Consider the following 11,539-nt stretch of genomic DNA (forward strand, 5'->3'; position numbering starts at 1 on the left):
CGACCTCCTCCTCCGGTTGTCGAGCCCGCCGTGCTCACCCCCATGCCGAGCTCGCTTGCTGCCGTCTGCTGCTGCTCCCGTTTGTTGGCTGTTGCTTCAGCTGCTGCTAAGCTTGCGTGCATTACTGCTGTAGCCGCTGCTATGCTGCTGCCGATAGCCGCTGTTGTCGCGTGTTGTTTCTGCATGCTGCTGCCGAGCTCGTCGCCATGGCCAAGGTCTTGACCTCCCTACCCGTTGCATGCTGATTCCCCTGCTGATGCTAGCAGCTTGCCTGTGCAGCTTGCTGCTGCCTGATGATGCGAGTGATGTTGCTGTCACAATAGCTGCTTGCGTGCCATGTGTTGCTGTCGGCTTGTAGTTGCTAGGTTGCTGCTCATCGCCTTGCTGTTGCTATTTTGTGTTGCTTGCCTGCCGAGCTGCCCTGCTGTTGCATTGCTAAGCTGCCGCTCCTACTGCCGATTGCTGCTTGTCGTGCCTTGCTTTGCCTGTAGCTGTTGCTAGCTTGTGCTGTGAGCTGTTGCTTAGTTGTTGTAGGTTGCTAGCTGCTAGTGCTAGTTGCTAGTAGATGTAGGTTGCTTGCATGCTAGAAGATGTTGCTAGCTTGTGCCATATCTTGCCGTTAGATGCTAGAGGCGATGCTAGTTGCTGCCGCTAGTAGCAGTGGCCTATGCTCGCCTTTGTTGTGTTACCGCTTGCGTCGCCGCGTGCACCGTTCCCCTCCGCCGTGGAGCCGACAAGATCACCGTGCACAACGACGATCCCGACCATCTTCGGAAACGAGTTCGACTACCGACGCCAAAGACCCGAGAACCACGACGCCGAGCGAACGACTACCGTCGACGAGACCGTGTACGACTACTTCCACGACTTCCTCTACGCCCACGACGTCCACTCCGAACCGAACCGCTCCGATTCGCACGCGTCAAAGGTATAACGTTGAGACGTGTCGTGTAACGAACGATTATGATGTATGAGTTGTATTGTATGTTTGCACAGTATGTATGCCCGTTGCACGTTGTCTCCTTTTCGTCGTGCCCCCGACACATGGGAACCTGGTAACCGGGATCACCCCATCTTATTTACCGTTCCCGCGCACGCTTCCAGATAGTGGCACCGATATCTCGTTGAGTATCGGGATAGGAACATTGTTGTGGCATCGTTTCCGTCTTGCCGCCATAGTTTCCCTTTCGCTCGCTGTGGCGACACCTGCTTCTTTCTCTTGCCGTGATGTTGTAACTCGCATGCATGACGCATTCATGGCATATACATCTAGTGTTGCATGTTCTTGTGTCGTAGCTTCGTTCTATGTTCCGCGAGTTATACCATCTAGGATGCCATGTAGGATCACCGCTTCACCCCTTGCCATGATAACAACAATTTAACATTGCCGTGTAAATAATCGGGAGTGGATTAAATAATTAATCGTGGAGTTTCGTCGATATGTAACCAGTTGCATATCGAGCTTCACTTAATGTGTAGTGTTTGCGTGAGGTGAATTGCCATGCCATCCCTTGCATCATTGAACTGATCATGCATCATATCAGGTTGTGCATCATGTTGTGCATCGTGTGGTGAATATCTGTGTTGATGTTGTTTTCGGTTTGCTCCGTGTCGATAGAGTTCCGCAAGCGTGTCGGAATGTGAAGACCCGTTCGACTACGTTGGTTCGTCTGCTTCACCGAGTTGTTCTTCTTCCAAGCGGGATCTCAGGCAAGATGATCATTTCCCCAGATACCATTACTATCATTGACATGCTAGTTTTACCGTTTCTATCGATTATGTCTCGTTGCCTACCACATGTTAAATATTAGCCTCTCAATAATGCCATGATCACCTTCAACCTGTACGACCTAGCAAACCACTGATTGGCTATGTTACCGCTTGCTTAACCCTGTTGATAGCGTCGCTAGTTCCAGGTGCAGATGCTTCCATATGAAAGCATGGGTTCCTTGTTATATCACCATATTTAATGCTATTTAATTTAATGCACCTATATACTTGGTAAAAGGTGGAAGGCTCGGCCTTTCTAGCCTGGTGTTTTGTTCCATCTTTGCCCCCTTAGTTTCGGCTACCGGTGTTATGTTCCATAAACGAGCGCTCCTAACACGATCGGGGTTGTTATGGGGACCCCCTTGATAATTCGTTTTAGATTAAAGCTGGTCCGGCAAGGCCCAACATTGGTTCTACATTTGCCCAACATAATAAGTCTGTTAACATTGAAATGCATAGGGCGTCATGAACCCGAGGAGTAATTTTACATAAACAGGGGGGCCGGTGCTAATGGTGTTGGTCCCAAACTGTCGGCCTGCGGGGCCACCACGGGGAAACTCGAGGTTTGGCACCCGTAGCTAGCTCCATCCGTCGTGTCCTGAGAACGAGATACGCGGCTCCTATCGGGATCGTCGACACGCCGGGCGGCCTTGCTGGATTACTTTTACCTTTGACGAGATATCTTGTGCATCGGGATTCCGGTGATGCTTTGGGTAATCTCAGAGTTGAGGTTTTCCACTAGGGAATCCGACGAGATCGCGAGCTTCGTGATTGAGGATTTCTATGCGGCTTGTGGTAATTTGTGATGGACTAGTTGGAGCACCCCTGCAGGGTTAAATCTTTCGGAAAGCCGTGCCCGTGGTTATGTGGCAACGTGGAAACTTTGTTTAACACTGGTTCTAGATACCTCGAAGTTAATTAATTAAAACTTGCCAACTGTGTGCGTAACCGTGACTGTCTCTTTCGTGATTTCCTTCTCCGATCAAGGACACGGTGGGGTTATGTCTGACGTAGGTAGGTGTTCAGGATCATTCATTTGATCATCTGTAGTTCACATCCGCTATGCATAGATCTTCCCCCTCTTACTTCTTGTACTCATAAGTTAGCCACCAAATATATGTTTAGCCGCTGCTGCAACCTCACCACTTAACCATACCTCACCCATTAAGCTTTGCTAGTCTTGATACCTTTGGAAATGAGATTGCTGAGTCCCCTGTGGCTCACAGATTACTACAACAACAGTTGCAGGTACAGGTAAAGGTTACTTGACGCGAGCGCGTTGATTGTTCATTTGGAGTTGCTTCTTCTTCTTCTTCTTCATCGATCTAGGATGGGTTCCAGGCCGGCAGCCTGGGATAGCAAGGATGGACGTCGTACTTCTTTTGTCGTTTGTTTTTCGTCCGTAGTCGGACCTTGCTCTTACTCTTGATGATATGTAATGTACTGATGTGACTCTGACGTAGCTTGTGGCGAGTGTAAGCCAATTCTATATATCTCTTCTTTTAAGTACATGTACTTGTAACGATATCCATTCTTGCGACACGACGAGATGCGCCTCTATCCCTGACGAGGCCCTCCTCCTCCTTCTTTTACTTCTTCTTCTCTTTCTCTTCTTCTACGTAGCTTAGACTCATCCAACAAAGCCTAAATTGGCTAATTATCCATCTAAATGACATAATTATCTTAGTTAGCTCCTAAATGGTCTATTTAATAAAAAATGACCTATACTTAGCTACTTATCCTCGAAATGACATAATTAGCTCCAAAAGGGCATTCTTAGCCAATTTAGCCCGAAGAAGGGGACGAGAGGAGAAGAAAGAGGAAAAATGAAAGGAAGGAAGAAGAAGAAGAGGAGAAGAAGAAGGAGAGGGAGGAGGATAAGAAGAAGGAGGAGAAGGAGGAGAACAAGGAGAAGGAGCTCCTCCTTCTCCTTCTTCTTTCTCCTTCTTCCTCCTTCTCCTTCTCCTTCTTCTTTTCTTCTTCTTCTCCTCTTCCTTCTCCTTCTCCTCCTCCTCCTCCTCCTCCTCCTTCTTTTACTTCTTCTTCTCTTTCTCTTCTTCTACGTATCTTAGACTCATCCAACAAAGCCTAAATTGGCTAATTATCCATCTAAATGACATAATTAGCTTAGTTAGCTCCTAAATGGTCTATTTAATAAAAAATGACCTATACTTAGCTAATTATCCTCGAAATGACATAATTAGCTCCAAAAAGGCATTCTTAGCCAATTTAGTCCGAAGAAGGGGACGAGAGGAGAAGAAAGAGGAAAAATGAAAGGAAGGAAGAAGAAGAAGAAGGAGATGGAGGAGGATAAGAAGAAGGAGGAGAAGGAGGAGAAGGAGGAGAAGAAGGAGAAGGAGCTCCTCCTTCTCCTTCTTCTTCCTCCTTCTTCCTCCTTCTCCTTCTCCTTCTTCTTTTCTTCTTCTTCTCCTCTTCCTTCTCCTTCTCCTCCTCCTCCTCCTCCTCCTTCTTTTACTTCCTCTTCTCTTTCTATTCTTCTACGTAGCTTAGACTCATCCAACAAAGCCTAAATTGGCTAATTATCCATCTAAATGACATAATTAGCTTAGTTAGATCCAAAATGGTCTATTTAATAAAAAATGACCTATACTTAGCTAACTATCCTCGAAATGACATAATTAGCTCCAAAAAGGCATTCTTAGCCAATTTAGCCCGAAGAAGGGGACGAGAGGAGAAGAAAGAGGAAAAATGAAAGGAAGGAAGAAGAAGAAGAGGAGAATAATAAGAAGGAGAGGGAGGAGGATAAGAAGAAGGAGGAGAAGGAGGAGAAGAAGGAGAAGGAGCTCCTCCTTCTCCTTCTTCTTCCTCCTTCTTCCTCTCCTTCTTCTTTTCTTCTTCTTCTCCACTTCCTTCTCCTTCTCCTCCTCCTCCTCCTCCTACTTTTACTTCTTCTTCTCTTTCTCTTCTTCTACGTAGCTTAGACTCATCCAACAAAGCCTAAATTGGCTAATTATCCATCTAAATGACATAATTAGCTTAGTTAGCTCCAAAATGGTCTATTTAATAAAAAAAATGACCTATACTTAGCTAATTATCCTGGAAATGACATAATTAGCTTCAAAAAGGCATTCTTAGCCAATTTAGCCTGAAGAAGGGGACGAGAGGAGAAGAAAGAGGAAAAATGAAAGGAAGGAAGAAGAAGAAGAGGAGAAGAAGAAGGAGGAGAGGGAGGAGGATAAGAAGAAGGAGGAGAAGGAGGAGAAGAAGGAGAAGGAGTTTCCTCCTTCTTCCTCCTTCTTCCTCCTTCTCCTTCTCCTTATTTTCTTCTTCTTCTCCTCTTCCTTCTCCTTCTCCTCCTCCTCCTCCTCCTCCTTCTTTTACTTCTTCTTCTCTTTCTCTTATTCTACGTAGCTTAGACTCATCCAACAAAGCCTAAATTGGCTAATTATCCATCTAAATGACATAATTAGCTTAGTTAGCTCCTAAATGGTCTATTTAATAAAAAAATGACCTATACTTAGCTAATTATCCTCTAAATGACATAATTAGCTCCAAAAAGGCATTCTTAGCCAATTTAGCCCGAAGAAGGGGACGAGAGGAGAAGAAAGAGGAAAAATGAAAGGAAGGAAGAAGAAGAAGAAGGAGATGGAGGAGGATAAGAAGAAGGAGGAGAAGGAGGAGAAGGAGGAGAAGGAGCCTCCTTCTCCTTCTTCTCCTCCTTCTCCTCCTTCTCCTTCTCCTTCTTCTTTTCTTCTTCTTCTCGTCTTCCTTCTCCTTCTCCTCCTCCTCCTCCTCCTCCTCCTTCTTTTACTTCTTCTTCTCTTTCTCTTATTCTACGTAGCTTAGACTCATCCAACAAAGCCTAAATTGGCTAATTATCCATCTAAATGACATAATTAGCTTAGTTAGCTCCTAAATGGTCTATTTAATAAAAAATGAACAATACTTAGCTAAGTTCTCTTCTAAATGACATAATAAGGCTTACGTAGCTGCAACATGACCTATTCCCCCTAACTTAGGTATTAAATGGCCTATAATTAGCCTAGCTAGATCAAAAATGGCTTAATAAGCATAGTTTGCTCCGGAATGACCTATTTTACCCAAGTTAGCTCCGAAACGACCTATAGTTAGCTAGGGTTCCACCTAAATGACATAATTAGCTTATTTAGCTCCTAAATGGTCTATACTTAGCTAATTTCTCTCCGAAATAACTTATATATACAATACTTCATCTAGTATTATTCTTCTAACTTTCTTATTTGTCATTTTGCAGATTACCTTCACTTCACGGAAAGCTTGGAAAATATTGATGGAATGCTTGAAGATGATTTCTTGTACCATGGGTTGTATTGAAACTATTGTAGTATATGAATATATGAAACTTTGTATGCACGTGGATGAAACGGGTGTAATATATGAAACTTTGTATGCACGTGGATGCAACTTGAAAGCTGGATATAAGAGGTTATTTTAATATGGTTATGAGTACGGAACGAAATTTATTTATGTCAAATATACATATATATATCCTGATTATTGTTAAAAATGCTGGATATAACAAAAAATAAATAAATAAGGGGTTGGTTCCCCTCTTTGCCGTCTGCCCCACATGGCAAAGAGGGGGAGGCAGACGGCAAAGGGGGGAATCTGCCCCCTCTCTCTCCCCTCTTTGTCGTCTGCCCCCACATGGCAAAGGGGGGGAGGCAGACGGCAAAGAGGGGAATCTGCCCCCTCTCTCTCCCCTCTTTGCCGTCTGCCCCCACATGGCAAAGGGGTGGAGGCAGACGGCAAAGGGGGGAATCTGCCCCCTCTCTCTCCCCTCTTTGCCGTCTGCCCCCACATGGCAAAGGAGGGGAGGCAGACGGCAAAGGGAGGAGACCTGCCGTTAACACTTAACGGGGACGTTGCACCCTTCGCCGTCCCAGTTAATTTGCCGTCTGCCCCCTCATGGCAAAGATTCTTTGCCGTCCGCTTTGGGAAAGCTGACGGCAAAGAACCTCTTCACCGGATTTTTTTTTACCGTCTACTTTGCTATCCGCTGACCGACGGCAAAGCCTTTGCCATCCGTGGTTGCACCCTTTGCCGTCCGCTTTGGCAAACGGCAAATTTCTGAATTTCAGTAGTGTAGGGCACAGGCGAGGGCAGAGCGCTCGGGCTCCTCCCGCCGCCGCCGAGGAAGATGGCCGGGCCCCAGCGCCTGGCAATCCCGCACGGGCACCACAGCCAGCAGCCGTCGCGGAGGATAATCCGGGCAGCTCGCCAGCGTGGGCCCCCGAGGGACGGGGAGGAGGAACCGGTTTCGGCCGATGGGGAACCCGCAGGGCATCCTGCCCGCGCCGGAGCGCCGGAGCAAGTCGCCTGGGAGCCCTACCCTGCCTCCGGCGAGCCGGGGTCGCGGCCTCCATGAACTGGCCGAGCTGCGAGGGAGCAAGCGACACCGGCAGCTCCACCCGGCCTTCCCCACCCGACAAAGAGGTAGGTTCGTCGTCTTCATCCGAGTCCTCCATCCAGTCAGCCCATCGACGCGACGGCCGAGGGAGGCAGGGGGAAGCCGCCGGGGGCGGCGGGGCCGCGAGCTCCATGCGGTGCCGGCCGGCGACGTCAGGGCCTCACGCAGGCTAGTTCCCTCGAAGCTTCGCCATCACCTCTCCAAAGTGTATGCTACTCTGCGCCACAATCCTAAGTTCCTCCCTGCGACAAATCTCTCTGCTTCTCTTAACCGGCCTTCATCATTCACCTGAGTCACCTTATGGGATCAAATATGAGTCGCTCACCAGGTCACTGCTGAGTCGCCGGTGACTCGCCAAGTCCTTGGCGGGTCACACTTCAAGCCGGGTTACACCGTGGGGTATATCCCCAACATCGTGTTTGCAATTGCTCACCCCAACTCCTCGTGGATACCTCGGCCACTTCATGGATATCCTTGTCAGCGGCCTGCAGGCTTTCCAAATTACATCCTCCCTTCTTCGTGAGCAAGACACAAAGGTTATAATAAAAACATTTATTATGCTCTAAATGTGTATATAGATATGCTACTGTCTTGGTTTTTTGTTTGGGTTGAAGAAAATGCTCATGAAGAAAAGATACAAAGGATATAATAAAAAAATATCACGTAATAAAACTGTAACCAACGAAGTAGGTAACTGCGTAGGCCATGCGCTATAATCGCTGATGGCAGCAAGCCAGAAATAGTAAATACCATACATGAGTTCACAGAGTAAAAATAACCCAACAATAATGTATATTCTTTTCAAACAGAAAAAGAAACAAGTTCTACATAATATCCATGGGCTAAGTCTCATCTTTCTCCATTACCCTGCCGAGGGAAACACTAAACAAAAGATTCTATACTATCAAAACAAATTACATAAAACACCAAAAATATAAACATGATTATAAGCAAACACCATGAAAAACATGAATAAAATTAAGAACAAACATAAAACTGTTTGATGGAAATCAATATCTTGTATAGAACATCACTGCATCGAAGTCTATGGTTCTTTAAAATATTGGTCATTGCGACCCCTAGAGTATGTTACCTATTAGCAGGCTCACCAACCTTCTCAATCCAGGGCACCTTCTTCTCCGCTGGCAGTTTAGTTAAAGCAATTGAAGTGATGCATAGGGGAAAAAAGGCACATTCAAGGAAACATACAGGAAGTCACGCCGGTAGTCCTATCGCTACTCATCTTGTCATTTGAAAAGAGAAGCAACTGGAAGGTCATCCATATCGTCCACCTGCACCGTCCACATCGATTGATTTGCCTCGCATGGTGGAGGGAGGCCGCTAGTGGGAGGATGAGAGGGACGGGAAGGGGTGGTGTGCATCTGCGGGTTGTGGCGGGGAGATCAGCACCAACACAACTAGGGAAGGGGTGGCTAGTCAAGGAGACGACAGATCGAGGAGGTGACGGTTAGCCATGGCGGTGGACATAACCGAGAAGGCAGGACACGAGCAGAGCAGGCAACATCGCGGGGAAGGAAGGGGTGGCAGCAGCAACGGAACAACCGACTACGTCGGTCGGTAACGCGGTAGAAACAGACGACCGATGCCGCCAGACATTGATGCGGCTGCACACACGTGAGGGAGGCGGCTCTAGGTTTTGGGTCGAGGGAGAGGGAGGCGACGTTGGAGGCAGCGGCCATGTAGGATTATCCCAAGTAAAACAAACAATGGAAGGAGAGAAGAATTGATGGATTCGGGTCTCACATAAAAAAAGGTGAGGGGTCTAAGGAAAGAATTTATGTTGATTGATTCCTAAATTACAGTGATTGCTGATATGTCTTCAACGTATCTTTAATTTTTAAGTGTTCCATGTTGATATATTATCATTTTAGAATTATTTTGTGGTATTTACGTACCAATTTATATTATTTTTTAGGACTAACCTATTGTCCAATTGCCTTGTGCCAGTTGCTATTTTTTGTATGTTTTTCACTTTTCAGGTTTTCCATACTAAATGAAGCCCAATTGACCTGAAACTTTTTGGTGATTTTTTCTCGACAAAAAGAAGAACGAGGAGTGTCGGAAGAAGGTTGGAGGCCGCACGAGGGCCCCACAAACCAACAGGGCGTGGCCTGGGTGGGCGCCTTGATGGCTTGTGCCTCCCTCGTGGCCATCCAGACTCCGTTCTGTGGCTTATAAATTTTCTTGTACCCTAAAAACATGAGAAGGAGCCCTGAAACACTTTTTCGCAGCTGCAAGTTTTTGTTCCGACGGGTAGCCATTTGGAGCTCCGTTCCAGCACCCTGCCGGAGGAACGATCGATCACAGAGGGCTTCTTCATCAACCTTGTTGCCCTCAAGATGATGTGTGAGTAGTTCATGAGAGACCTACGGTCCATGGCCAGTACCTAGATGTCAATCTCTTTCTTTAATCTTCAATACAATGATCATCGCATCTTTGCTTTGATGCACATGATGTAATTCCTTTTGCATAGTGTGTTTGTTGGGATCCGATGAATTGTGGGTTTATGTTCAAATTATTCAAGATAAATAGTCAGGTCTCCTCTGCATACTTATATGACTCTTATGTGCATGATTATGATAGCTTCGTAATTCTCTCTCATCTATTGAAATAGTTTGGCCAACTAGATTGATATTTTTTCGGTGAGAGAAGTGCGTTGTAGTAGGTTCAACCTGACGAATTTCTATACCCCAATGACGGAAGGTGACAATATGCGTCTTCGTGTTGCTGCTGCTAAGGATAAAACAATGTAGTTTATTCATGTTACTTGAGTTTACTTTGTCTACATCATGTCATTGTTCTCCATGCATTACTCTTTCTACTTAATACTCAAGATGCATGCTGGATAGCGTTCAATGAGTGAAATAATAGTAATAGGTGCAAGCAGGAGTCGGCCTATTTGTTTATGGACGTGATGCCTATATACACATGATCATTGTCGTAAATATCGCATAACTATCCGCTTTTATTTGAATTACCCAACAGTAATTTTTTTATCCACCGTATGCTGTTTTTCATAAGAGATGCCATTAGGGAAAGTTATGGTCCCCGGGACTATTCACAACATATTAATAAAACCTTCAATACCTTTCTGTCATTTACTTGTTTTTATTTTGTCTTGCTATTTACAATTATCTACACACCTCACTCAAGTGCAAATAACAAGAGCAAGAGGATTGACAACCCTCTTGCCCGCGTTGGGTGCAAGTTGTTTGTCCTTTTGTGTTCAGCCGCTAAACACAGTTGTGGTTGTTATTCCTATTGATTCGATAAACCTTGGTTTCATAACTGAGGGAAATACTTATCCACAATGCGGTGCGATAACCCGTTCCTGTTGACAGGAAACCCAACGCAAATCACAAGTATCAATTGCCAACTAGTGAATTACTTGTCAAAACCACAAAAAGGTCTAGGAAAAGGAAAGAATTTTTTTGATTGATTTCCAAAGGGTTTAGGAATGTGATCTCACATAAGAAGCTAAGAAAATTATGATGCGATTTTTGAATCCTTAATTGCCCAAGCATTGAATTAGCACCTACCAAAAAAGCACGAGAATATTGCGGGATATAAAAATCAGCGGGGTATTAGAGGGAATCACTTTGGTTTTTAGTGGGAGGGGTAAAAACAGTGTGGAGGAAAGGTGGGAGGAGAGATGAAAAAAACCAGACGAAGGTGGGAGGAGAGACGAATAAAAACCATGGAAGGAGAGAAAATTTGATGGAGTCAGGCTTCACACGAGAATAAAAGTGAGGTTATGTTAATTGATTATTACAAAATTATAGTGACCGATGACGACTAAATTACTTGTCAAAACCACAAAAAGATCTAGAAACATATTTTTTTACGTTGATTAATTCCTAAAGGTTTTAGGAAGATAATCTCACATAAGAAGGCAAGGAAATTATGATGCTATTTGTGGACCCTTAATTACCCAAGAATTGAATTAGCACAAATAAAAAAATCACTAAGATATTGCGGGTTATAAAAACCACACGGGGTATTAATGGGAATCACTTTGTGGGAGGGTGGAAAAATCAGCCTGAGAAAAAAGTGGGAGGAAAGACAAAGAAAACCAAAAAAAGATTGGAAGAGAGATGAAAAAAAATCTGTAAACGTAGGCTACCAACTCCTTAATTAAGGCCCTGTTTGAAACCATAATAGATTATGATAATCTAGATTATGAAGATATATTATATAATCTGGTTTATAAAAATAATCCAGGTGGACATGTTTGGAGGCCAGATTATATAAACTGTAATCCAGGTTTTACATTGCATAATAACATGTCTGTCCTTTGTTTTTTTTAAAAGAAGGGTGACGGTGATAGGAATGTAATTA

The sequence above is a fragment of the Hordeum vulgare genome, chromosome 4H (genome assembly GCF_904849725.1).
Source record: "Hordeum vulgare subsp. vulgare chromosome 4H, MorexV3_pseudomolecules_assembly, whole genome shotgun sequence".
NCBI classification, from domain to species: domain Eukaryota; kingdom Viridiplantae; phylum Streptophyta; class Magnoliopsida; order Poales; family Poaceae; genus Hordeum; species Hordeum vulgare.